Source organism: Canis lupus, chromosome 11 (genome assembly GCF_003254725.2).
Source record: "Canis lupus dingo isolate Sandy chromosome 11, ASM325472v2, whole genome shotgun sequence".
Lineage (NCBI taxonomy): Eukaryota > Metazoa > Chordata > Mammalia > Carnivora > Canidae > Canis > Canis lupus.
Window position 1 is genome coordinate 1,658,709 of NC_064253.1, and position 26,311 is coordinate 1,685,019.

At 49.2% G+C, this 26,311-nt stretch overlaps 1 protein-coding gene and 1 non-coding gene across 18 annotated transcripts in view; one reads left to right on the forward strand and one right to left on the reverse strand.

Moving 5' to 3' along the window:
* Positions 1-1,890: 1,890 nt before the first annotated feature.
* RASGEF1C (RasGEF domain family member 1C) overlaps positions 1,891-26,311 on the forward strand; it is an 80,444-nt gene continuing 56,023 nt past the window's right edge. For 3 of the 17 annotated variants that reach the window (XM_025446631.3, XM_025446647.3, XM_025446648.3), the window contains exon 1: positions 1,891-2,121. The gene's annotated coding sequence lies outside the window, so the exon portion shown is untranslated. Of the gene's footprint in view, positions 2,122-2,486; positions 2,581-19,851; positions 19,962-21,675; positions 21,768-26,311 lie in introns of those variants that run through there. The other 14 variants (XM_049116467.1, XM_025446632.3, XM_049116471.1 and 11 more) reach the window with 9 other exon arrangements.
* On the reverse strand, positions 7,107-7,213 carry LOC112659739 (U6 spliceosomal RNA). The gene has a single exon (XR_003136481.1). It is a non-coding gene; the product is annotated as a U6 spliceosomal RNA (small nuclear RNA).

Sequence of the window (26,311 nt, forward strand, 5' to 3'; positions counted from 1 at the left end):
CAGTCTCAGCAGATCCTTGTCCACTCTAGCCACTCTGGCCAGGCCCCAGCCACTTCTGTCACTCCTCAGGCATCCTTCTCATCCTTCATCACCCGGACGCTTCTCCTCTGGCAATAACCCCCAGCGCTGCCCCTTCCCCTGCCCACCACCCTCTCCCTCTCCTCCACCCTCTGGTGATGAGGACCCCAGCCCTGCCAGCCCAGTGCTGGGCCAGTGGAGCAAGCTCAGGTGGCCTCAGAGTCTCAGGGTAGGAGACATACCATCTGAGCCCAGGGCCACCAGGAGAGGGGCGAGGGGTGTGAGGAAAGGGTTCGTGGGTGCCAAGACCATACACCTGGGGACAGTTCACCTCCCCTGGGCCACATCCGGAGAACAGAGTCCCAGCTTCTCATACCCCAGGATGCCCCGGCCTGGCCTTGCCGCCTGCCACCTGGGCTCCTGCTCTGTCTCGCACCCTCTCCTCCTCTTTAGGCATGGACACTGGGCCTGACCTCTTGCAGGGCCCAGACACAGCGCCAGCAGCCAGAGCTCCCCTGGAGTGGCCCTGTCCAAGGCCAGATCAGGACTCGGCTCAAGGGGCTGCGGGGCTGTGCTGCTCCCTTGGCATCCACCTGACCTCCTGTGCAGCAGGAAGAGACACAGCAGACCTCGCGGGACCATTTCTTCCCACCACAGGGCACAGCCCCACCCACTGCCCCACTGGGACATGAACTGTGGCCACAGGCAAGTTTGCCCTGGGGTTTCAGCTGCTCCCCCCAGCACTGCCCCAACCCCCGGCACCCACTCTTCACTCAGTGTGGCAATCATGTGTCAGCGACCCTGGAGCTTTTGCTCCAAGACAGGCAGCAGGGTGTGGAGAGACTGCCCTGCTTCTCTGAGCTGCACTGGGTTGGGAGGTCCCGCATGGCTGCTCTGACGCCTCATGTCACAGATGAGCAGGCCGGCTCTTACCAGTGCTCTCCTGCAACCTTCTCACCCTAGAACCCAGCATGCCTCTGGTAACACCCTGGGCCTAACCTGAGGGCCACGGGATGGGAGGGAATTGGGGAAAGCATCCCAGCCTGAGGATTGGCCCCAGCACGTGCCGTTGTCCCCTGCTTGCCTCTTCACCCCAGCCCAACCCCTGACGTCGGTCTTGGATATCACCCTCGCGGGAGCCAGCCTCTGCCCTGGTCCCGTCCCAAGGTCCTGTTGCCTCCCTGCCCCATCCAATCAACCCACACCGGCCCTGACACACGTGTGTGCCCCAGGCAGGCACCTGCTGACTCCAGGCCTATTTCCCCAACCATGCAAACCATGGCTGGACTCTGCTGTTGTCACTCATCCAGTGGAAACAGCTCTCAGGACATGCTTGGAGCGGAGCCCTGCTCCATCCATCCTCAGGGTTAACACAGAGCAAACTCCATCCCAGCTCCAGGGAGGCAACACCCGGGCCTGTAATCCTCAGTGTCCAGGTCTGTGGGCCTGAGCCAAGCTCCTCCAAGCCTGTGAGCGGCAGCCTTGGGCTCTTGCCAGAACTATCACACAGGTGCGCACTCTTTCTGAGGGTGTCAACCCAAAGCTGCGGGGCCACTGTGCCACAGCGAGTCTGAGAGATGGGGGAGGTGGATTCCCATTTATATTGTTTCAGCACCTGGATCCAGCTATTCCTTGGCTTTTAAATTTTTTACATGCTTCATGAGCCAATAAATTATTTTTGTTGAAGGTGTTTGGGTTGGGTCTCCTGCCACATTTCATTGGACAGGTTCTGACTGAAACAGAGGACCGCCGTCCTGATCTCTATGCTGGGATACACCAGGAAAATTTAAAGTCCGGGTGGCGCCAGTTGAGGAAGGTCGCCGGATCCTGCTGAGGCTCCCTCCAGCATTCTAACAGTGAAAGAGCACCCAGCGGCCTCAGAGCGGGGACCCACCCTCCGTGCGGGCCGGTCCCGGGCCTGCCACCCCTCCCCCGCGGAGAGCCGTGGGGCGGGGGCGGGGCGGAGGCAGCCTCCCTGCCCCCTGGAGACTCGCTCTGCGCCCACAGGACTCAGGGACCCCGACAGAGCACACCCGAGTGGCCATCGCAGAAGGAGGAAAGGCCAGAGCAGCGGCCAGGGCCCAGGAAAGGGGGTGAAGCGAGGTCTCGGGGCCGGGGGCTTGCAGGGCGAGAGAGCCGGTGGGGGTGGCTCGGGGCCGGAGCCCAGCAGGAGCCACGCTGGGGGACGCCGCCGATGCTCACGTGGGTCCCGGCCACCGGGGTGGGGGGGCCGGGGCGGACGGCCGCGCTCCGCCTTGACCTCGGGGTCGGGAGCGAGGAGGGGCGCGGGGCAGGGCGGCGGGCGGCGGGCGGCGCGGAGGCCCAGGAGCCGGGCGGGGAGGGCGCCCGCAGCCCCGCCCCGCGCCCCGCGCTCCCCCGGGCGGCCGCGAGGGGGCGCCGCGCCGCGCTGCTTCGGGGCCGCTGCGGGCGCCGCGCGGGCGGGAGGGGGCACCTCGGCGACTGTGGGCGGCGGGCAGCGCCCGGGGCCAGGAGCCGCAGCTCGCGGTGGGCGCGGCGGGCGCTTCCCATGGGCCGGGCCGGGGCCGGGCGCGCAGGGAGCCGGTGAGTGGGGGCGCGGCCGGGCAGGACTCGGGCGCTGCGGGCGGGCGGGGCGGGGCGGGGCGGGGCGGGGCGGGGACGCGCAGGCCCGACCCGGGCACAGGTGCGCGCGCGGGGCCGGTGCGCGTGTCCGGCCGGTCGGTCCGCGGGGGCGGGGGCGCGGGCGGGGGTGGCGGGGGGTGGCGGGGGGTGGCGGGGCCCTGCGGAGGGCGCAGCCCGGGCCGTGGGGCGGGCGCCGGCTCCCTGCGCGCCCCCCGCCAGCGCGCTTGGGGTGAGCCGCGAGCTTCCGCAGCCTCCCGAAGAGGAGCCAGCTCGGACCCGAGGCCGCCGCCTCGCACCGCACCTCAGTTTCCCGCTCTATGAAGTGGGAACAGCTGGGCTGCCGGGTGCTCGTGATGAAGGGGGCGGGAGGACGATGTTGTCTCGGAAACTGGGGCGAGATGAAGGAAAGAACGGGCGCCACCGCCATCAGAGAGCCCGCGGGGGGCGGTGGGACAGTTTGGGGTTCGGAGCCTGTGCCTCTCGCAGCGGCCGTGGACAGGGGCAGGGGACCCTGAGTCACTCCTCTCTGTGTTCAGGGAGAGCAAGGCAGGCCCGAGGGGAGGTAGTGGAGGTCCTCCCAAGCCTGCCCCATGGCCTGGGGCGCGTGTGGAAGGGGCAGACGGGGCAGCTTGGGGCGGTGGGCGGCCTCACCCCCCCCCCGCCCCGCCCCGCCCCTTCCCTCCTGCCTCCGGGGCTCCTGACGCAGATGTCCTGCTGAGCTTCAGTCCCCACTGAAGTGCCTGCAAAGATTCACCTGTGGGCAGGAGATGTCTCCCCGTCTTACAGTGCAAGTGACTGAGGCCTTGAGAGGTGACAAGACTTATTCAAGGTCACAGGACTAGGAAGTGACAGAGCTGGGTTTCCAGCCCTGGGAGCACTGGCTCCACAAGCCATACTCCAGCCGTTGTGCCAGGTGGCCAGGGGAGGCTTGGGGTCCCGGCTCACTGGCCAGAGCATGCACTGAGCCCCCACTGGGAGCTGTCTGCTCCCAGCCCCAGCAAGTGCTTAGAGAAGCTGAGCCAGCAGAGAAAACACCGAGGTCCTGGCGGAGGGTACCTGCTAGGAAGAAAATCAAACAGGGTTATCGGAGCAGAGAGAGATTGGGGTGGGGGCCTAGCCTTAGCCTGGCGAGCGAGGGTCAGGGAGAGCCTCGGACCAGGAACCCTGGCTGGGATGCAGTTTCAAGGGCAGAGCCCACCAACAAGGTCTGAGGGAACAGCAGATGCGGGGCCCCTGAGGCAGACACAGGCGGTGGGTGAAGGAGCTGACACAGAGCCACTGAGGGGTGCAGTGAAGTTTGGATTTTCCTCTGGGTGCAGTGCACAGTCCCCAGAAGGTTTAGAGTTTGGGGAAATAATTCCCCGGAGGCAGGCAGAGAGAATTCAGGGGGCAGGAAGGGGAGCAGGAAGGAGGCTGCTGGAGTCTGCCATGGATCTTCTAGGAGGAGCCAACCCACCCAATGTAGAGTCACCTCCATCCTCGTGGGGATGTCCCCGTGGCTCCTTACAGGGCCAGGAGACATGAGGAGGCTGGAGCATTCTGCAAGTGGTGGACGAGGGAGCCTGGTTTGGGCTTGCACACTGCCCCAGTCCCTCCATGTCCCTAGTGGATCCCTGGTGGTCTTGCACCTCCCTGTGTCCGATGCAGGAGGGACACCCATCCCAAGTTCACAGGGATGCTGCTAGATGTTTAGGCCAGGTGTTCAGGCTGCTCTCTGGACATGTCCCTTTGGACATGTCCTATAAGTCTTTGAGCAGTGTCCCTGCTCTCACTTGTATTTTGACCCAGACATATAGAGTCAGCCCCTTCTCCACGAATCCTCCACACCTTTTAGTGGGGGGTGGGTGTCCGAAACTAGTATCTCGACATTAGCAGTGCTTGCCTTGATGCCATTGTCTCTAGGTCTTCTCAATGCACTGAGGGAAGAAATCTGTTTTTTAACTAAAAATTAATGTTTTCATCTTCCTCCCACACTAAGAACCAGGTTCTCCCCAAACATCAATATATGTAATCATCTGCATAGTCTTAGAATACATCCCAAAGAGTTTTAGAGTCACTACATCCAAACCACTGCCTACCGAAACCTACCAGGTCAAATTCAGGATGTCTGTGGGTGTGCAGGGAGCTCTGTGTGAGTGTGTAGTACCAGCTCGAGTATACAGATAGCTTCATCTATTTCTGTTTGCATGCAATTTGGTTTTTTTTTCCCTTTTAGTCTTTATGATATAATTTTCTTTGATTTTTTGAGTATATAAAACATTTACATGGTTCAATGTCAAAACTTAAAGAAAGCTATACCGAGAAGTCTCAATCCTGTCGCTGATTCTTCTTGTCTTCACACTGGGTGTAACCATTTGAAATCATTTCTGGTTTACTGTTCCTGGGTGTCTCTTGCAAAGCAAGCCATTTATTTGTGCGTTACCCATCTCCTTTGCATCTCACTTTTTTTCAATTAAAAATATCTGCTTACTGGTTCATAGACTTTCCTCATTGTTTTATACAGCCGCCTAGTATTCCATCGAGTGGCTGTATCGCACTTAACTCAGCTTGTGCTCTACGGATAGACATTTGTGTTTTCCAGGCTTTCATTACTCCAAACCACAAGGGAAAGGATAGCCTTGCACATACGTTGTTTGCATTTGTGGAGGTGTATCTTTAATTCCAGAAGTAGGAGTAAATATGTATTTATATGTTAGCTACTCCAAATTCCCCTTCTCCCCTGGCAATGTATGGCAGTGTCTGTTTCCCCTGCAACCTGGCCACTCTCAGAGCCAGGAAATAGCATTTTAGTGCATTTTAATTTACATGTCTATTGTGAGTGCAACTGGACATCTGTGTGTATGTTTTCAAGCCCTTTGACTATCTTTTTCCATGAACTGCCTGTCCATCTATTTTGCCCACTTCCTGTTGGATTTTTGGCCTTTTTTTCCCCCTTAGATTTAAAAGGTTGTTTAAATACATATTAGGGAGATTAGTGTTTTATCTTTATTATTATTGCCAATGTTTCCCCCAGGTCTTTTTAAATTTTGTTTATAATGGGTTTTGCCATTAAAATCTTTCTATTTTTAATATATTTGATTTAATCATTCTTTTATTGCATCTAGATTTTGAATCCTAGTTAGAAAGGCTGTTCTGGGATCCCTGGGTGGCGCAGCGGTTTGGCGCCTGCCTTTGGCCCAGGGCGCGATCCTGGAGACCCGGGATCGAATCCCATGTCGGGCTCCCGGTGCATGGAGCCTGCTTCTCCCTCTGCCTATGTCTCTGCCTCTCTCTCTCTCTCTCTGTGACTATCATAAATAAATAAAATTTAAAAAAAAAAAAAGAAAGGCTGTTCTGATACTGGTTGTATGGAATCTACCCATGTTTTCCAATGCTTGTTTATGGGCCCAATTGAATCTTTTTCCAAATGTCTCTTTATCCCAACATGGTACAGTGAAGACGCCATCTTTTCCCCAGTGATCTGAAATGCACCTGTATCGTATAATAAACACCTGAATGCAATGGACTTATTCCAGGCTTCCATGTCTGTCTTACTAGGTCCATCTCTTCACGTGCTGGTTCCCCATGGCGGAAATTGCAAAACTGTCATTGTGTGTGCATGCACGTGCGTGCATGTATGCATATGTGTGCAAACACAAGGAAGGCTTTATCTACAATTATTGCAATAAGAGGGAGAGATTGAGCTCAACTCCCATTACTGTGTTTCAGTATCTGGTAGGGCCTGTCATCCTCCCTCTGCTTTTGTGTCGGGGGATCCTAGCTCTTCCTGTGTATGGCTATCTTTTGTTGGGATCATACCACATTCTCAGATGCACTTCAGGGTAATTGACATTGTTATCAAGTTGAGCCATCTTATCCAAAACCAAGGAATGTCTTTTTAGGTGTTCTAGAATACTTCGTCTTTTATTTGCTCAAGACCACTCTTGGGAGCATTTTGAAGTTTTCCTCACATGTTTTTGTTAAGTTTATTCATGAGTACTTGGCTCTGTTTGCTGCCTTAGGAATTTTTTTCTTCCGTCATGTCTTGGACAGATCATTTTTTGTGTGCCTGTTGTTTTTGTGTCTACCGCACTGAATTTATTTTGTTGTTAGTTTCATGGGTTCTTTTAGAGGGTTTGGGTATTCTGTCATCTGAAAATTGAAATAGTTTGACTTCTTTACTGATTTTTATGCATCTACTTGCTTTCTCTAATGAAGCTGGCTAAATAGCTTCAATTCAGTACTAAAAATTGAATATAAATGAGCCTCCTCCCCTTGCTCCTGAGCTTAGTAAAAAGACCTCTAGTCTCTGTTGGGAGAGATGCTGATTAGGAGAGGGGATAGGGAGATATTTGTGTATGTAGGTGGGAATACACCTTAATTCCTCTTTGGGGAAGGGCTGGTTTCTTAAAACCAGGAATGAATATTGATTTTCATTGAAGACATAGACGGAGATAATTATATGATATTTCTCCTAGCACTGTGAATAAATGAATCATATATATTTTTAAAATATGGAATGCTTCACCAATTTGCATGTCATCCTTGTGCAGGGGTCATGCTAATCTTCTCTGTATCATTCCAACTTCAGTATGTGTGCTGCTGAAGCCAGCACAATAAGATGAATCATATTAATGGATTTCCTAATTTCAAGTTCTGGATGAGAGGATAAGGCAAACAATAAGATGCAAAATTTATTAAATATGAATATTAAGCCATCCTTGCCTTCCTGAAGTGGAAGCCACTTGGGCATGATATATGTTTTAATATGGTTATGTGAGCCATCTATTGCTGTGTAATATGTTAGCATAAACTTAGTAGCTTAAAACAACACACATCAACTATCTCATAGTTTCTGCGGATCCAAAGTCCAGGCATAGCTTTTCTGGATTCCTGCTGGTGTTGGCCAGGACTGGGTCCTCATCCAAAGGCTCAGCTAGAAATGGGTCCACTTTTCTCTTCATGTTGTTGCCAGCAGCACTCACTTCTTTCCAGTTGCCTAAGAGCTTAAGTGTTTTGCTGGTGGTTGGCTGGAATCTGTCCTCAGATTCTGGAAGCCACCCACAGTTACTAGGGGCTACCTATAGTTCCTTGTCTTGTCAGCTTCCTCAACACAGCCTCTTGCTCCTTTAGGCTGGCCAAGAACTCTCTTGAGTTCTTTTATCTAGAGTAAATCTTCTAGCAAGACAGGGTCTTACATAGTAGAATCACAGAATTGACATCCTATTGCCTTCGCCATATTCTGTTGGTTAGAGGAAAGGTTCAATCCACACTCAAGGAAGAGCATTAATGCCAGGAGATAGAGATAGTGGGCACTTTAGAGTCTGTCCAACATAGGGGTGTTGGATTCTGTTTGCTGGTATTTATTTTTGCTACAGTGTCCCCAGTCGTTCCTTGCTTCGCTATAGCATAGCTTCTGATGGGTTCTTCCAGAAGGACTCATCAGTACCACATTCCCTGATTTCTCTCTTGTTGAAGTGATGTTTTGTACCGGTGATAGCCAAAGGATAGTTTGGCTGGTTATAAAATCCCAGCTCACACTTGCTTTACTTGAATTTGTTATGATGTTGCTCTGAGTTGTATTGCTTACATGTTGTCAAGAAGTCTGATATAAACATACTTTCCTTCCTTTTATGGGTGACTTGATCATTTTTCCTGGAGCTCCAAAGATATTTCACTAAGTTGCCCATTCAGTATCAATTTTGTCAGGTGCATTTGGGGGAGCAGTTGAATACGCACATTCAAGTCTTCCTTTATTTCCAGAAAGTTTTCTTGGAAAATAATTATAATGTTATGTTGTTTTTCTTCCAATGCTACACCAATACACTAGATCTTTTTTGCCCATCTTTTGTATCCATCACTTTCTATATAACCCTCTTCACTACTAACTTTATTTCATTTTGGTTTTATGATTGTTTTCATTTGTTTCCTCAATGAGCTTTACTAAAATTGCAGTCAAATCTATTTTCCCTAAAGAGAGCATCTAGTTTAGGCTTCACTTCTGAGATGATGTTGTGTTTTTTATTTCTCTCCAGGGTTTGGGCAGTTATAGTTTCATGTTTATCTCTTTTCTGTGTGTATGTGTGTGTTCATTTCTGTTTTGAGTTTTCAAATTCATACTAAAGGGGTTTTGTCACAAATGCTTTCTCAAGGCTGCTCAAGTCAAGACGCTGTGTTATGTTTTTCACCCACAAAGTGGTTCATGGGGAGAATGGCTGTCAGATCCTTATATTGCTTTTGTATGGATATTGTCTATTACCTTCTGTTAGCTTAGAAATGTTTTTATGTTTGCAGGGACTGCTAATCATAGACAAATGTAGGTTGGCACTGGGGAGTTGGGTAACCTCAGGTTTCTTAGCTCAGGAGTGCCCTCTTGTGTTGGTTTTGGGAACTGCACTACCCTTACTTGGAGTCTTAAGGGGTTGCAGGTTTGTTAGCTGTCTGCTGAATTTACCCTTTGCTTTTGCTTCTCTAGACCCTTGAATTCCCCGTGCTATGTCCTCCTGTCCATTTACCACCGACCCTCTAAGGGCTTCTACCTTTTACCCCCAGCCTCTAGAAGTAGGGACTTTCTGAGACAGCCAACTCTGGTCCCATACATTTTCTGCTTCCCACCTGATCTCAGACCTGCTTGCTCTCAGAATTGCCCCCCTCTGGTGGGCCTGTCTCCTTCTGGTGTTATTTTATCTAAATCCTTGGCCTTGGTTGCCTGCTCCTCGCTCCCACCGGGTCACTGCCCCTCCAGCCATGCTAGCAGGGCTCCAGAGCAGGCTCTGCAGGTTGAGTGTCTTGCAGGTTGGGTGTCTCACACCAGCAGCAAGGGGACAGCAGACTGTCTCTGGGTCTTGCTCTAGGCCTGAGTGTGAGTGGTTTTATTTGCTCTCCTGGTCAATCTGCATTTAGGAAGCTGCCATTATCTCCAGGGACCTGGAGATGTCCCCAGGCTTTTCACTGAGAAAGCTTCAAGCAGCGCATCCCAGGTGGCTCAGGGGTCTAGCACCACCTTCAGCCCAGGGCCTGATCCTGGAGACCCGGGATCAAGTCCCGCATTGGGCTCCCTGCATGGAGCCTGCTTCTGCCTCTGTCTGTGTCTCTGCCTCTCTCTCTGTCTCTCTCTCTCTGTCTGTCTCTCATGAATAAATAAAATCTTAAAAAGAAAGAAAGCTTCAAACAGTATGGTGTACTCCCCACTAACTCCATTCGTCATTAACATCCAACAGCTTGCACTTTACCTCAGTGCTCATGACTTCTCCTGAACCGTGTACGACCCAAGTAGGGCAGCATCTCCTCAGGACAAGGACATTCTACAAAACCTGAATACAGGAATCACACTCAAGGAGCAACATTAACACCACATCTTTGTCATGTACAGTGCATTGTCAGCTTTCTGCAGCTGCCCCAGGAATGTCCTTCTGGGCTGTATTTTTACATCTGGGATCCAATCCATGATCAAGTGTCATCCTTGTTTGTCATGTTTACCAGAGTCTTTTCATCTACCACAGTTCCTCCATATTGTTTGTCTTTCCTGACATGGGTTTGAAGTCTTCGCATCAGTTTTCTCCCATAATCTGGATTTGTTGGAGTCTTCTCTCAAAACTCAATTCATGCTAAGTGTTTTGGGTCAAAGTTGTTTTATAATTACAGATGGGGGCACCTGGGTGATTCCGTGGTTGAGTGTCTGCCTTCTATTCAGGGCATGATCCCAGGGTCCTGGGATCCAGTCCCCTATTGGGTTCCCTGCAGGGAACCTGCTTCTCCTTCTGCCTGTGTCTCTGCCTCTTTCTGTGTCTCTCATGAATAAATAAATAAAATCTTTTTTAAAAACTTCAGACAGGGATGCGTATCTAGGAAGAGAAGCCCATCCCATGCCCTTCTGGGGGCAAAGCAGCTGCCAGCAGTGGCATCAGGAGGGGCCATTGGGAGGAGCGGCTGGGGCCCTGGGGCTGCACGCTTTACTGTGATGTCCCATCTGTTTCCCCTCCCACCCTCCTGTCATCCTTCCCAGTACCTTCCAGGGAGCTGCCTGGCCTGTGTACCCGGCTCTGCCTCAGGGGGTTGCTTTTTGCAGCAAAAGTGCCCACCATGCACCTTCCATGCAGAACCCCCAAAGATTCCTCAAGGAAACAGAGGCCACCAGAAGCAGTGTCCATCATGCGGCCGAAGGTTGAACCCCCTGCTTCTTCACTGGGGAACTGCTCTTACGGTCCCAGAATGAGGCTGGGTTCCAGACACCATAATGGAGCCCACAGTGCCAGGGCCTGGTACAGAGTTGGCATCCACAGTGCGTGTATTTCCTTCCCTTCCTGGGGACCCGACATGCATCCCTCACTTTCAGTAACGATCACGGGGCGGGGTGGGGTGGGGGGTGGAGTGCGGCTGGCCCTCCCTTGCCCAGCAGAGCTCCCTGGGCTTGCATTTACAAAATGAAGCCTTCTCATGCATGTCACATCTGTCTCCGTGACTTCCTTAAGGCCTCCCTACTCAGGCCACCTCCATCGAAGATGCCCCAAACTATCAAGGTGCATAAACTCAGCCAGGAAGAGTTGTCCAGATTCATCTATGAAAGGCCCAGGACTGGAGGTAGAGGCTGCCTCGGTTATATTATTTTCGAAACAAGCTAACACAAGCTCCAGTATTTTTTTTTTAAGATTTTATTTATTTATTCATGAGAGAGAGAGATTGAGAGGCAGAGACACAGGCAGAGGGAGGAACAGGCTCCATGCAGGGAGCCTGACGTGGGACTCGATCCCTGGTTTCCTGGATCAGGCCCTGGGCTGAAGGCGGTGCTAAACCACTGAGCCACCCAGGCTGCTCCAAGCTCCAGTATTGCCCATTTAAGGCCTTTCCATCCTGCTCCAGGGATCATCCTAATTGGGGAATTCCTGCTTTACATGCACCAGGTCTCACCAAGGGCAGGAAGGAGCATGGCCTCTTGAAATCAGAGAAATACTGACCCTGCAGAGTAAAGATTTACTTGATTTATTTGGTCAGCAAATGGTTCCTTTGTTTTTCAATCCAAAGAACATCCAAAAGAAACAGGTTGAAGCACCTGCATTGGGCCAGCGACTGGGACCATGTGGCCTCAGGTACTCTTCCCAGCAACTTCCATCTGCTTTACAGATGAGAAAACAGAGGCTCAGGAATGTGAGGGGACCTCACAGCATCACCCAGCCTGTGTGGGCCTAGGATCTCAGTCTATGCTATTTATGGTCTGAGATGTTTACAGTCAGGGCTGCCTATAGGTGGAGTGACCTGCCTGGTGCTTCTGGATTTCAGGGTTCTCTGCTCTCTGCTCAGCCACCTGTCTCTCCATCCACCCGACCACTGGACAGACATGTGCTAAGCAGCAGGAGGTGCCTGTCTGAGGGCTTACTATCTCTCAGACAGGGTGTGCCAAGTTGTTTATAAACATTATCTCACGGGCCCCTGGGGGGCTCAGTGGTTAAGGATCTGTCTTTGGCTCAGGTTGTGATCCTGGGGTCCTGGGATCGAGTACCGCATGGGCTCCCTGCAGGGAGTCTGCTTCTTCCTCTCTATGCCTGTGTCTCTGCCTCTCTCTCTGTGTCTCTCATGAATAAATAAATGAAATATATTTTTTAAAAATTATCTCATGAGATAGGAAAGTGAATAAAACAGAAAACAAGAGAAAAAAAAAACCCTTTTGAAAGAATTGATAAAACTGACAGATTCAGGAGTGACTAGGAGAAAACACAAGTTACCAAAACCCTGCAGACATTAAAGGGATCACAAGGGATTTTTTTCTTTTTTTTTTTAAATTAGAGTTCAATTTGCCAACATATAGCATAACACCAGTGCTCATCCCATCAAGTGCCCCCCTCAGTGCCCAGTCACCCCCCACCCACCTCCCCTTCCACCCCCCTAGTTCATTTCCCAGAGTTAGGTGTCTCATGTTTTGTCACCCTCACTGATATTTTCACTCATTTTCTCTCCTTTCCCCTTTATTCCCTTTCACTAATTTTTATATTTCCCAAATGAATGAGACCATATAGTGTTTGTCCTCCTCCGATGGACTTATTTCACTCAGCAAAATACCCTCCAGTTCCATCCATGTCAAAGCAAATGGTGGGTATTTGTCATTTCTACTGGCTGAGGAATATTCCATTGTATACATAAGCCACATCTTCTTTATCCATTCATCTTTCCATGGACACCGAGGCTCCTTCCACAGTTTGGCTGTTGTGGCCATTGCTGCTAGAAACATCGGGGTGCAGGTGTCCCGGCGTTTCACTGCATCTGTATCTTTGGGGTAAATCCCCAGCAGTGCAATTGCTGGGTCGTAGGGCAGTTCCATTTTTAACTCTTTGAGGAACCTCCACACAGTTTTCCAGAGTGGCTGCACCAGTTCACATTCTTGCCAACAGTGCAAGAGGGTTCCCTTTTCTCCACATCCTCTCCAACATTTGTGGTTTCCTGCCTTGTTAATTTTCCCCATTCTCACTGGTGTGAGGTGGTATCTCATTGTGGTTTTGATTTGTATTTTCCTGAAGGCCAGTGATGCAGAGCATTTTCTCATGTGCTTGGTGGCCATGTCTATGTCTTCCTCTGTGAGATTTCTCTTCATGTCTTTTGCCCATTTCATGATTGGATTGTTTGTTTCTTTGGTGTTGAGTTTAAACTTTTTTTTTAATTTTTTTTATTTATTTATGATAGTTACAGAGAGAGAGAGAGGCAGAGACACAGGCAGAGGGAGAAGCAGGCTCCATGCACCGGGAGCCCCATGTGAGATTCGATCCCGGGTCTCCAGGATTGCGCCCTGGGCCAAAGGCAGGCGCCAAACCGCTGCGCCACCCAGGGATCCCCTGGTGTTGAGTTTAAGAAGTTCTTTATAGATCTTGGAAACTAGCCCTTTATCTGATAGGTCATTTGCAAATATCTTCTCCCATTCTGTAGGTTGTCTTTTAGTTTTGTTGACTGTTTCTTTTGCTGTGCAGAATCTTCTTATCTTGATTAAGTCCCAATCATTCGTTTTTGCTTTTTATGAAGAACTTCATACCAGTACATTTGATGAAAGGGACAAATGCCTTGAAAGACATAACTTCCCAAACTTGATACAAGGAGTCATAGAAAATCTGAATAGGATTCTTCTGTTAAAGGAATTTGATTTATAATTAGAAACCGTCCCAGAAAGAAATCAGGCCCAGGTGATTGGCCCAGTGCATTCTATCAAATAGTTAAGGAAGCAGCACCACTGCCTGCTCATTCAATTAAAAAGTTAGTTATGTGCGGTAGTAAAAATGCTGGAGACGAGGCGGATCAATAGAAACCGTTCTAATCTACCTGTGGTAGTATAAATTGGTGCGTCCAGAGAATTGTGTGTGCATGTGCTCCCTGAGCCCTGCCCTTAGGAGCAACAAGTGGAACACACCAAGCTCTTGTGTCAAGAAAATGGAAAAAGTCACAGAGCAGACTGGTAGAAATATCGATGGACGTCATCTCAGAAATACCATGTCCAGCGGGAAAAAAAACAAGTCACAGGGCGCTATAGACAAAATGACACCATGTTTATAAAACTGAGAAGCAAGCACGCTATGTAATATATTGCTTAGGGATACATACTTCTGAGAAATTTCTTTCTGTTAGGATCAACTCTCTTAATAACTTCTAAATATATAATACAGCAATGTTGACTGTAGTCACCATGCTATAGACTACACCCCAGGACTTACTTGCTTTATAATTGGAAGTCTATACCTTTTGACCTCCTTCCCCCATTTTGCCCACCCCTAACCTCCCCTCTGGCAATCACCTACTTGTGCCCAGTATCTATGAGTTTAGTTTTCTCAGATTCCACATATAAGAGAGATCATATGGTATTTGTCTTTCTCTGCCTGACTTATTTCACTTAGCATTATGCCCTTAAAGTCCATCCACATCATTGCAAAGAGCAAGGTTTCTTTCTCTTTTTGTGGTTGCATAATATTCCTGTGTGTGTGTGTGTGTGTGTGTGTGTGTGTGTGAGAGAGAGAGAGAGAGAGAGAGAGAGAAAGACCACATTTTCTTTTTTTAAGTTTTGATTCCAATGTAGTTAACATACAGTGTTATTTTAGTGTCCAGGGTACAATATAGTGGTTCAACAGTTCTTTACGTCACTCAGTGCTCATCACACAGTGCCCTCCTTAATCTCCATCACCTGTTTCTTCCATCCTCCTACCCACCTCCCCTCGAGTGACCATCAGTGTGCTCTCTATAGTTAACAGTTTGTTTCTTGGTTTGTCCCTTATTTTTCCTTTGTTTTGTTTCTTAAATTCGACATATGAGTGAAATCATATGGTATTTGTCTTTCTTTCATTGGCTTATTTCACTTAGCATCATACTCTCTAGATCCATCCATGTTGTTGCAGATGGCAAGATTTCATTATGTTTACGGATGAATAATACTCCACGGTGTGTGTGTGTGTGTGTGTGTATAGACCACATCCTCTTTATCTATTCATCTGTGGATGCTTGGGCGACTTCCATAATTTGGCTATTGTAAATAATACTGCTATAAACAGGGGTGCATATATCCTTTCAAATTAGCATTTTTATATTCTTTGGGTAAATACCCAGTAGTGTGATTACTGGATCATAGGGTACTTCTGTTTTTAGTTTTTCAAGGAATACTGTCTTTGAAGATACTGTCTTTCACAGTGGCTGCACCAGTTTGCATTCCCACCAACAATGCACGAAGGTTCCTCTTTCTCCGCATCTTCACAAACACTTGTCGGTTCTTAGTCTTTTTGGTTTTACCATTCTGACAAGTGTGAGGTAATATCTCATTGTGATTTGCATTTCTCAGATGATGAGTAATACTGGGCGTCTTTTCATGTGTCTGTTGGCCATCTGGATATCTTTTTTTAGAGAAATGCCTATTCATGTCTTCTGCCCATTTTTAAAAATATTTTATTTATTTATGATAGACATAGATAGAGAGAGAGGCAGAGACACAGGCAGAGGGAGAGACAGGCTCTATGCCGGGAGCCCGATGTGGGACTCGATCCCGGGGCTCTAGGATCCCGCCCTGGGCCAAAGACAGGCCCTAAACTCCTGAGCCACCCAGGGATCCCCGTTCTGCCCATTTTTAATTAGATTGCTCTTTTGGTGCTGACTTGTATCAGTTCTTCATATATTTTGAACACTCACCCTTTATCAGATGTGTCATTTGCAAATATCTTCGCCTAGTCAGTAGGTTGCCTTTTAGTTTTGATTATTTTTTTTCTTTGCTGTGTAGAAGCCTTTTATTTTGATGTAATCCCAATAGGTTATTTTGCTTTTGTTTCCCTTGCCTCAGGAGACATGTCTAGTAAGAAATTGCTACTGCTGATGTCAGAAAGATTACTGCCTATGCAGTCTTCTAGGATTTTTATGATTCCAGGTCTCACACTTAGGTCCGTAATCCATTTGGGGTTTATTTTTGTGTATAGTAAGAAAGTGGTCCAATTCCATTCTTTTGCATGTAGCTGTCCAGTTTTCCCAGCACCATTTGTTAAAAAGACTGTCTTTTTTTTTCCCTTTGAATACTCTTTCTTCTTTCATCAAAGGTTAACTAACCATACAATTATGGGGTTATTTCTGGGCTTTCTATTCTGTTTCCTTAATCTGTGTGTCTATTTTTGTGCCAGTACCATACTGTCTTGATTACTACACCTTTGTCTATTACTTGAAGTCTGGGATTGTGATACTTCCCATTTGGTTTTTCTTTTTCAAGATAGCTTTGGTATTTTAGAATATTTTATTTTATACAAATTTTAGGATCATTTGTTCTAGTTCTGTGAAAAATGCTGTTGGTATTTTGATAGAGATTGCATTAAAGGGCAGCCCTGGTGGCACAGCGGTTTGGTGCCACCTGCAGCCTGGGGTGTGATCCTGGAGACCCGGGATCGAGTCCCACATCGGGCTCCCGGCATGGAGCCTGCTTCTCCCTCTGCCTGTGTCTCTGCCTCTCTCTCTCTCTCTCTCTCTCTCTCTCTCTGTGTCTATGAATAAATAAAGTCTTAAAAAAAAGAGAGATTGCATTAAATGTGTAGATTGCTTTGGGTAGAGACATTTTAACATTTGCTCTTCCAATCAATGAACGTGGAATGTCTTTCCATTTCTTTTGTTGTCTTCAATTTCTTTCAACACTGTTTTATATTTTTCAGTGCTGGTTTTCACATCTTTGGTTAAGTTTATTCCTAGTTATCTTATTAATTTTGGTGCAGTTGTGAATGGGATCGTTTTCTTAATTTTTCTTCCTGCTGTTTCATTATTAGTGTATAAAAATGCAATGGATTTCTATACGTTGATTTTATCCTTCGACCTTTCTGAATTCATTTATCAGTTCTGGTAGTTTTTTGGTGGAGTCTTTCAGGTTCTCTGTATACAGTATCATGTTATCTGCAAATAGTGGAAGTTTCACTTCTTCCTTACTAATTTGGATGCCTTCTATTTCTTTCTCTTCTCTGGTCGCCGTGGCTAGGACTTCAAGTACTATGTTAACTAACAGTGGTGTGAGTGGATGTCCCTGTCTTGTTCCTGGCCTTGGGGAAAAGCTCTCAGGTTTTCACCATTCAGGATGATCTTAGCTGTGATATACCACATTTTCTTTACCCATTTGTCCATCAGTGGACAGTTAGGTTGTTTCCATATCTTGGCTATTGTAAATAATGATACAATGAACATGGGGGTATTTTCAAGTTAGTGTTTTTGTTTCCTTTGGATAAATACCCAGAAGTGGAATTGCCAGATCATATGATAGTTCAATTTTTAGTTTTTTGAGGAACCTCCATCCTCCCTTCCATATTGATTGCACCAATTGACATTCTACCAACTGCGACAAATGTTCCCTTTTTTCCACATCCTCACCAACACTTGTCATTTCTTGTCTTTTTGATCCTAGTCATTTTTACTGGTGTGAAGTGCTATCTCATTGTGGTTTTGATTTGCATTTCCCTGATGATGGGTGACATTGACATCTTTTCATGTGCCTCTTGGCCATCTGTATATCTTTTTTGTAAAAAATATCTATTCAGATCCTCAACGCACTTTTTTTTTAAAGATTTTATTTATTTATTCATGCGACACACACAGAGAGAGAGAGAGAGAGAGAGAGACAGGCAGAGGGAGAAGCAGGCTCCATACAGGGAGCCCAACGCAGGACTTGATCCTAGGTCTCCAGGATCACAACCCAGGGAAGAAGGCGGCGCTAAATCTCTAAGCCACCAGGGCTGCCCTCAACCCACTTTTTCAATGAAGTATAATTATTAACCATTAACTAATTATAATTAATCCATTTAATTGGATTGTTTGGGGGGGTTGCCATTGAATTATATGCATTAGATAAAATATTTTTAATGAATTTATTTGAGATTCCCATACTCCTCATGTTGGTCTGCACTCTGGTGACACACACTTTCCTCTTGGAAGACCACTAAGTCAATCAAATTACGGGTCACCAGCAGACCCTGGTGTGGGGCCTAGGGTGTCCCTGAACTCACACCTGGGTGAGACAGGGCTGCAGTTGGGGTCAACTCTAGGGAGGCTCCCTGGGGGATCCCATGACCCAGCTGCTCTGGAAGGTCAATCAGGAGGTCAGGTAGGAGAGGAAGGATTTATGGGTATAGGCCACCCCCCTCCACCCACGATCAGACACCCCAGCAGGTCAATGCCTGCTCTCTGCATCTTGACTTGAGCAGCTCAAGGAGAGACGGTGGACCACTGTCGCTGCCACAATGCCCACAGGCTGGAAGTGCACCATGGGGTATACGGTGTGCAGGAGGGCTCCGGGCCCTCTTACCCTCTTAACTAGCCAGCCCCTAGTTCCCTTGTCAGCCCTCAGCAGACACAAATGCAAGAGGAGCAGGGAGAGGGGCCAAGAGGAAGGAGCTGGGGCTCTGGGCTAGATTACATGCCCAGACCCACCCTGGGCAAGCGACTTGGGGGAGAGGTTGCCTCTAATCCTCGGAAAAGGCTAACAATGCATCGACACCCCTGTTGGGAGGCGAGATCTACTTGTGATACATCAACAGGAAAATGGTTGAACTCCCCAGTCCTTTGAGATTTAATGGTGACCCCCATTGGTCCCCCAGGGATGCCATGTCCTGACCACACCAGGGACAATCACAGCTCAGCAGCTCTGACACCCGGGCTGCTTCAGGATAAAACATTGTCCACATGGTGGTTTGTGTGTATGTGTGCAAGGGGGATTGTGCAAGAGATGACAGAGTATGTGACAGCTGCACCCGGGCATGAAGTGCAGGTCCCCAGCGGCCTATGGATTGAAAACAGATGTTTCTGCATGAACGCAGCCAAATTGTATTAGCACTTTGGATGATGAAAAGGGCCTTAAGTGTCTGCATGTTGCAGTTTTGAAATGTTTGCCAGAGAAAATGTCCTTAAATTTTGCAAACAGTGAGCGTAAGGAGGGGGAACAAAGTGGGTTATTGTGCTGTAACCGATTTCCAGGAGCAGAGCCATTGACAGGTGCAAATCACATGTAATGCACTGATCATCAGTGTTGCCACTCACCTTAATGAGGAAGCCTGCATCCCTTCCTGCTGCTACCTTCATCCCTGGCTCAGTCCGGAAGCGCATCCCAAGGTCACACCACAGCCCCGGGCCATGGGACCTTCAGGGAGAAAACCACAGACTTCCTCTTTTTTCTTTTTTAAACATTTTCTTATGGAAACTTTAAAAAATGTAAACATGTAGAGAGTAGGTCAGGGATGCCTAGGTGGCTCTTGATTTCAGCTCAGGTCATGATCTCAGGGTCATGAGCTCAAGCCTGGTGTTAGGCTCCATACTGAATGCTGGATGGGCAGCCTACTTAAGTAGTAGTAGTAGTAGTAGTAGTAGTAGTAGTAGTAGTAGTAGTAATAATAATAATAATAATATAAAGAATAGGGCAAATATGATCTGCCACCATGTCCCTGTCTCCCAGCCATCAGATCTTGGCTCACCTTCCTGTGTCTGTGCTCCCACCTGGTCGTATCCTGGCTGGGACTCTGACATTGACAGCCTGTATCTGTATAAGCACCATGCCACTGACGACACCTAATGAAATTGGTAGCTCAATCCCACAACCCCAAAATCATGACCTGAACCAAAACCAAGAGTTGCACACCCAACCAATGGAGCCACCAAAGGCATCCCGTATTTTTTGTTTCATATGTTCTTTGCTTCTTATATCTTCTTTTTCTTTCTTTTCTTTTTAAAGATTTATTTATTTATTCATGAGGGACATACAGAGAGAGAGAGAGAGAAAGGCATAGACATAGGCAGAGGGAGAAGCAGGCTCTTCATAGGAGCCCGATGCAGGACTCCATCCCAGATCCTGGGATCACGACCTGAGCCAAAGGCAGCCACCCAACCGCTGAGCCACCCAGGTGTCCCTTTTTTTCTGACGACTTTTTTTTACCTCCTTTGTTGACTTACTAGCTATATTCCTTTGTTGTATTAGTTTAGTACTTGATTTAGGTACTATAAAATATATCGTATCACTTTTCTGCTGCTGCTTAAAACATTAAAACAATCTTGGCAGCAGAAGACAATAAATATTTATTATTTTAGTGTTTCCATGAATCAGGTTCCAAGGACAGCTTAGTTGGGTTCTCTCCTCAGAGTCTCACAAGTCTGAAGCTGGGGTCTCATCAGAGGGGTCCCCTTTTAAGCTCATGTAGATGGTGATGGAAGTAATTTCCCTGCAGCTATAGATCTCATAGCGGCTTACTTCTTCAAGGACCCCAGGAGAGCCTCTGAAGTGAGTCTCTGACCTCTTCACCTTCTTTTAAAAGAGCTTGCCTGATTAGGTCAGGCTCACCAAGGATAATCTAGATTTGTTCAAAGTCAACTGATTAAAAGCTCTGATTAAATTTGCATAACTCCCTTTACCCCTGCCATGTAACAGAAGCTAATCACTGGATTGCAATCTATCACACTCAAAAGGGCATTATACCAAGAGTGGGGGGCTGGGGGGGGATGTGTATCTTAGAATTCTTGCCCCCACATTTTTAACGTACCACAATCTACTATCAAGTGATATTTATGCTACTTCCCAGGTAGTGTGACGACCTGATGCCAGCACACTTCCGTTCTCCCTCTTGACCTCTGCACTCCCACTCATTTCCTAGGACTGTGTAACAGCATACCACAAACTGGGATGGCTTAAAACAATGGGAATTTCTTTTCTCACAGCATAGAAGTCCAAAGCCGAGGTACCAGAGGGCCATGCTTCAACTGAAACCTCCTCCTGATTTTCTTTACCAGAATCTTTGACGTTCCCTGGCTTGGGGTCCTATCTGGACTTTCAGTGTCACATGATGTCGTTCTAGAGTGTCTGGGTCTTCAAATAGCCATCTTCTCATAAGAACACCAGTCACATTGGAGTAGAGGCCCATCCTACTCTAGAATCACCTCATCTTCACTGATGACATCTGTAGAGAGCCTATTTCCAAATAATGTCACAGTTTGAAATACTGGGGCTTCGGAATTCAATGTATTTGGTGGAGGTAGGGAGAAAAGGGTCGGGGGGGGACATAATTCAACTTGTAACAGGGCTGTATGGTTGCCATACAAGGCTGCCCACATATTTACAAATGCTGTACTACATGATTTTTGCTTTTAATGGTCAATTATATTTAAAAATATGTAAGTGAAAAGCAAAAGTCTTTCCTTTAAAATTTTTTTAAAGATTTTATTTATTCATGAGAGACACGCAGAGAGACAGACATAGGCAGAGGAAGAAAGTGGCTCCCTGCAGGGAGCCGGATTTGGGACTCGATCCCAGGACTCCAGGATCATGACCTGAGCCAAAGACAGATGCCCAACCACTGAGCCACCCATGTGTCCTGAAAATAGTCTCTCTATTTACCCATGTGGTTAGCATGTTCCTGATCCTTTGTGTAGACCTGGGTAGGGCTGAGCACTGTGTTCAGCCCACCTCAGCCACATGGGGCCAGGCACGCGAGGCCCATCTCATATTCTCTCTCCCTAGTTTACTCCAAGCGTCCCTCTGGGCTCGGCGTGTCTTGGGGTTTGGGTGTTTTGAACTGCAATGGTCTCCCCATGTGGGAATCCCTCTTCATGTTTGTTTCTTTCCAGATGAAATGAAGGGTTAGTGAAATCAAGAGGCTCAGGCTGGACTTCTGGGGAGCTGAAAGTGTGTTCTTGACGTGGGTTCTGGTTACACAGAGGTATGTTTGCTCTGGGAGCGCTCACCTGGCTGCACATCTCAAATCTGTGTGCATTTCAGGACAGATGCTATACTTCAATAAAAAGTTAGGAAAAAACCCATACAAAACAGGGGTGTCTGGGTGGCTCAGTTGGTTAAGTGTCCAACTCTTGATATGAGCTCAGGTCATGATCTCCATGATCTCAGGGTCCTGGGATCAGGCACCGTGTCGGGCTCCATGCCCTCAGTGGGGAGTCTGAGGATTCTCCCTCCTTCTCTCTCTGCCCCTCCCCTGCTTATGCACACGCTCTCTCTCTCTTTCTCTCTCTTAAGCAAATAAATCTTAAAAAAAAAAAAAAAGGAAGAAACAAGCAACTCACTAAGGCTGAAAGAGAAGCTGAGGACCCCCAAGGCCCTGCTTGTGCAAGTGGACTTGGCTGTTCACTGGTGGCCAGTGTGGGGCCACCATGGGGCTGGGGCTCGGCTCTCCAAGCCTGGGGGCAGGGACCTAGGACCCAGGAGTGATGATATCTGTTAAAACTGTAAAGTGCTTGCACATGTCCATCTGAACCCCTAAATGGCCATTTGTCTTCCGACTACTTTGGCTCATGGGACTCATGTCAAAGAGTGGTGGTGGCAGCTCTGGTTTTAGCAAAGAGGTGGCCTTGCAGCTGTTGTGTGTCTGAAGGCAGCAGCCAGGCACCCCTGCACACCAGCCTCTGCTTTGACAAATGACTTGGAATCCATCATCCCTGCCTTTGTTAAACACAAATGCGCCCTCCCTGCTTCTGCATGTTATTACCACCACAGACTCTTAAGTGGCTGGAGAGAGAGGCCTTTTAGTGGAATTGGCTGGTTTTCCCTGAAGCAGCAGACAGGTGCAGCTCCCGCAAGAGGCCCCCTGCTCCTGACCGCCTGCAGGGTGACCAGCACTCCCACCCACCTGCGGTACCGCACTCCACACTCATCACCTGTTTGCTCTCTTTTCCTTTTGAAGGAAAAAAAAAAAAAACAGAAAGGGGTAAAGCAGAAACTAAAACCACTTACCATCCCATTATGTGATGAAATAATCCTTCTTGTCACTAAACATACTAGGGCTTCTCTGGGTGCATGGAAGTAGAATTTTCTTCTGCAGAGATCCATTTCATACTAAGCAGAGCCTGAGTTATCACTGGCTTTTCTCACTCCGGTAGCTGGAAGACATTCTTCTCAGAATCTGCTGTGCTCCTCTGACAGCCAGGTGGTATAGTCCCTTGAAGAGCAGGCCCACACTTTGTTAACCAGTGTTCTGTTTCTGGGCGCTCCTCATTTTCAGCCCAAGGCGGTGCTACTGATGGTTATACCCACACTGGATTGGGTCCCAAGTAATTGCTGGGTCTGAGGTCAAAGGTGCTGATCTAGGCTGGCTTCTGCCTTCATGCCATCCACTAGCTGTTCTTGGGAGGGTCCTCAGAGCCTCAGGCATCACCCATGGGGTCACTGCCTCATGCTCCCCTGCACATCTCTGTACCCTGGGCCCCCTGGTCAGTCCTTCTGTCCTGCACTGCCCCCGCTCTGGGCCTCCAAGACCCCCTTCCCTTCTCCAAGCATTCTCCTGCTGCACCCCCCTCCCCAGTCTCTCCTCCCCGAAATCTCCCTCATCCTCATTATGTCAGCCAGGTGGTCAAGTTCTACCTGAGTAGCTGAGGACCCTGCCCATCAGTGATGCCTCTGCCTTCCAAACATCAACATAGCCTGTGGGTGTCACCTTCCCGATCTGGCCAGAATGCAGCCACTTCTCTCTATCCCCTGACTCCTGCCTGTTTCACTCCCCTGGCTCTCCCTCCACCCACTCTTGTCTCAACAGTCAGAGGGATCTTGTCGCAACCCCCTCCAGGGATCATCCTGCAGCACATGACCAAACCCATCTCTTCCACAGCCCAGGCCCTGCCTTCTCCCCATCCTGTGCCCCACAACGAGATTCCTTGTCAACCTACTGAAGCCACAGCAGCCTTGCTTCCCTTGGCTTGCTCCTTTCTCTGGGCCTGGGTGCTAGCTGAGCCCCTACACACACTCCCAGAATGTCCCTTCCAAGGCTGATTCTTCCTGTCACTGAGTTTAACCAGATGTCACCTCTGCACATCAGCCTGGGAGCTGGGGTCATTAGGCCCATTCTACAGGCAAGAATGTGAGAGGGCAAGTGACATCCTCCAAGTGTCCCAGCCAACAAGGACCAAGCCCACAATCACCCTCCGGTTCCAAAGCCTGTTGCCTCTGCAGCATAGCTACTGCCTGCTAGGGATGGTGTATTCCATGTGGGCATATTCTACCCACATCAAGAGTCTGGGGTGTTATGACTCTGTGTATGGCATGTGTAGAATCTCAATTTAATCAGACTTAAGCTCAAAGAGATAATGTGTTTGTGACTGTAAATAAAAAGCCAGGCATAGCTAGATCTAGGACCCAGTGTCCATCTCTCTGCCTCTTGGCTCTGCTTTCTCCATGTGGGCTCAAGGGTGGGTACGAGGAGGTCCCAGCAGCTTCACACTTATTTCCTAGGCTTTCCTTGACCTGAGCAGAAAGACACAGTGCAATAATGAATGTTAGTAAATGTTCCAAGAACTGAGTCTCGGTACTATGCCTACCACGAATCTATTTCAAAGGCTGGAGGGATGAAATGTACTGGTGCCCAGGCCTGGATCCCACACCCATCTCAAACCGTTGTCGGCCAAGGCAGTTCCTGCCCTGGGTAGGCTATCAGGGCCATATGCCCTTCTATCCCAGGCTGGAGAGGGAGGACACAATGGGTTTTGTAGACAGAAGAAGGAGGGACAGATGCTGGGCAGGAAGAAGCTGCAGTGACCCTGACCCTGGGCAGCTGCTGCAGGACCAAGTCTTGGCGTGGAGCCCAGAGGCAAACCCAGTCTCCCTCTGGCCTGCCAGCGCCTGCCACACCCCGACCTCACGCGGTCCACCTGCTGCAGCGTGGCCAGGGGATGGTGCACACACTCACCTGAGGGCCCTCACTGGGGCTGCTGGAGCACAGACGAGGCTAAAAATGGAGCCAATTAGAAACTTACTCTCTTGGAGAAGCTGCTAGGTGAGCAGAGCGTGAGCCTTCAGTGAAATCAGCTTGAGTAATTAGGGACAACAGCACGCAGCCCCTGTGCTGGGTGGGAGGCAGCCAGCCTCTTTTCCCCAAGGGGGAAAACACTGGGGCTGCTGAGCCAGGCACCTGATAGGCCACTGGCCCCAAAAACATCGTTTCCACAGGGTGGGTGTTTCTGGAAGTAGCCCCAGTTGCTCTGTGGCCCTTAGGCCAGGCTCTCTATCCCTGCCTCCTGCCCAGTGCAGCCTGACAGGGCTGGAGGTATGACGCATGACAGCTGTCTCGGCCTGCAGCCGGTGGCAGAACCCAGAGTTGTCCTGATGACAGGCCTGATGCTCCTCAGGATGTGTTTGCAAGACTGAAGCAGGCACTCAGTGTGGCTGGATCATCCAGCACCCTCCCTAGCCTCCATCTGCAGGAGTGCTCGGGGAGTGGGGAGGGCTGCAGGATGGGGGCTGGGAGGGCAGCCATGGCCTCTGCCTCCAGAGCCACCTGCTGCCTGAGGGTGTGACCCACTGAGGCCCAGGCACGTCGAGGAACCAGCTTGGTTTGCCTAAGAGACCCCAGGTAGGAGGTCCAGAAATCTACGCCATGTGACAGCCATGTGTCCTTGGCAGCCAGCAGTGTGCAACAATGTGTTTGTTCACTGCTGAGTTATTACATATTGATGTGTTTACTTTAACACATTTTAAAAAGCATATACCCAGTGCATTAGACCCATGAGGTCATAGATAGTGTTGGTAAGAACAATGCTAATTTTAAAACGTGAATTGATATGAGGAATGTGATTAGCCGAATAGCTACATAGGGCCTAGACATACCCCAAAAGTGACCCTGGAATGCCGCAACTGACAGACACTGAAATGGTTTCATGTCCCAAAGGCCCTAAGCCTGAGGCCGGGCTCTTCAAGGGACCCAAGGGGCTGCCCAGGGCAGGCGTGCTCAGGGAGAGCCCTGTCTGCATCACCCGCCAGCACCTGGCATCCAGGTGTCCCCAATCCTGGGACTGCTCCTCCTCCTGCTGGAAGCCCTAGCTCCTCCAGCATCCTTCAGGGCTTCCACGGGCACACACGCGGAGTGCGGTGAGCTGGGTTCCGGGTCACGCAGTGCCACAGCCTGGCTCCCTCGTCCGCGGGGTAAGCCACCGCTGCTGTCTCCCAGGAAACAGCAAGAGAGCAACCTGGTACAGGTGGGCAAGGACTGCGCGAGCCAGTGCAGGTGACAGCCGTGCCGCTGTGATCACGCTGTGATCACGATGACCCCCCCCTTCACGACTGCTCCTGCTGGGGGCTCTGTTGAACTGGTGGGAGGGAGACAAGCCGTCCCCTCTGCGCTGAGGCTCGTTCTGCTTTCTGATGCCCACGTGTCCATGTTTAGGCACGCATGTATTGGCCAGGTTTGGACTGTGACTTTCACTGGTTCATATCTGTACCCTCCCCTTCACCGACATGGGGCAGCACACTGGTGTCCACTTCATT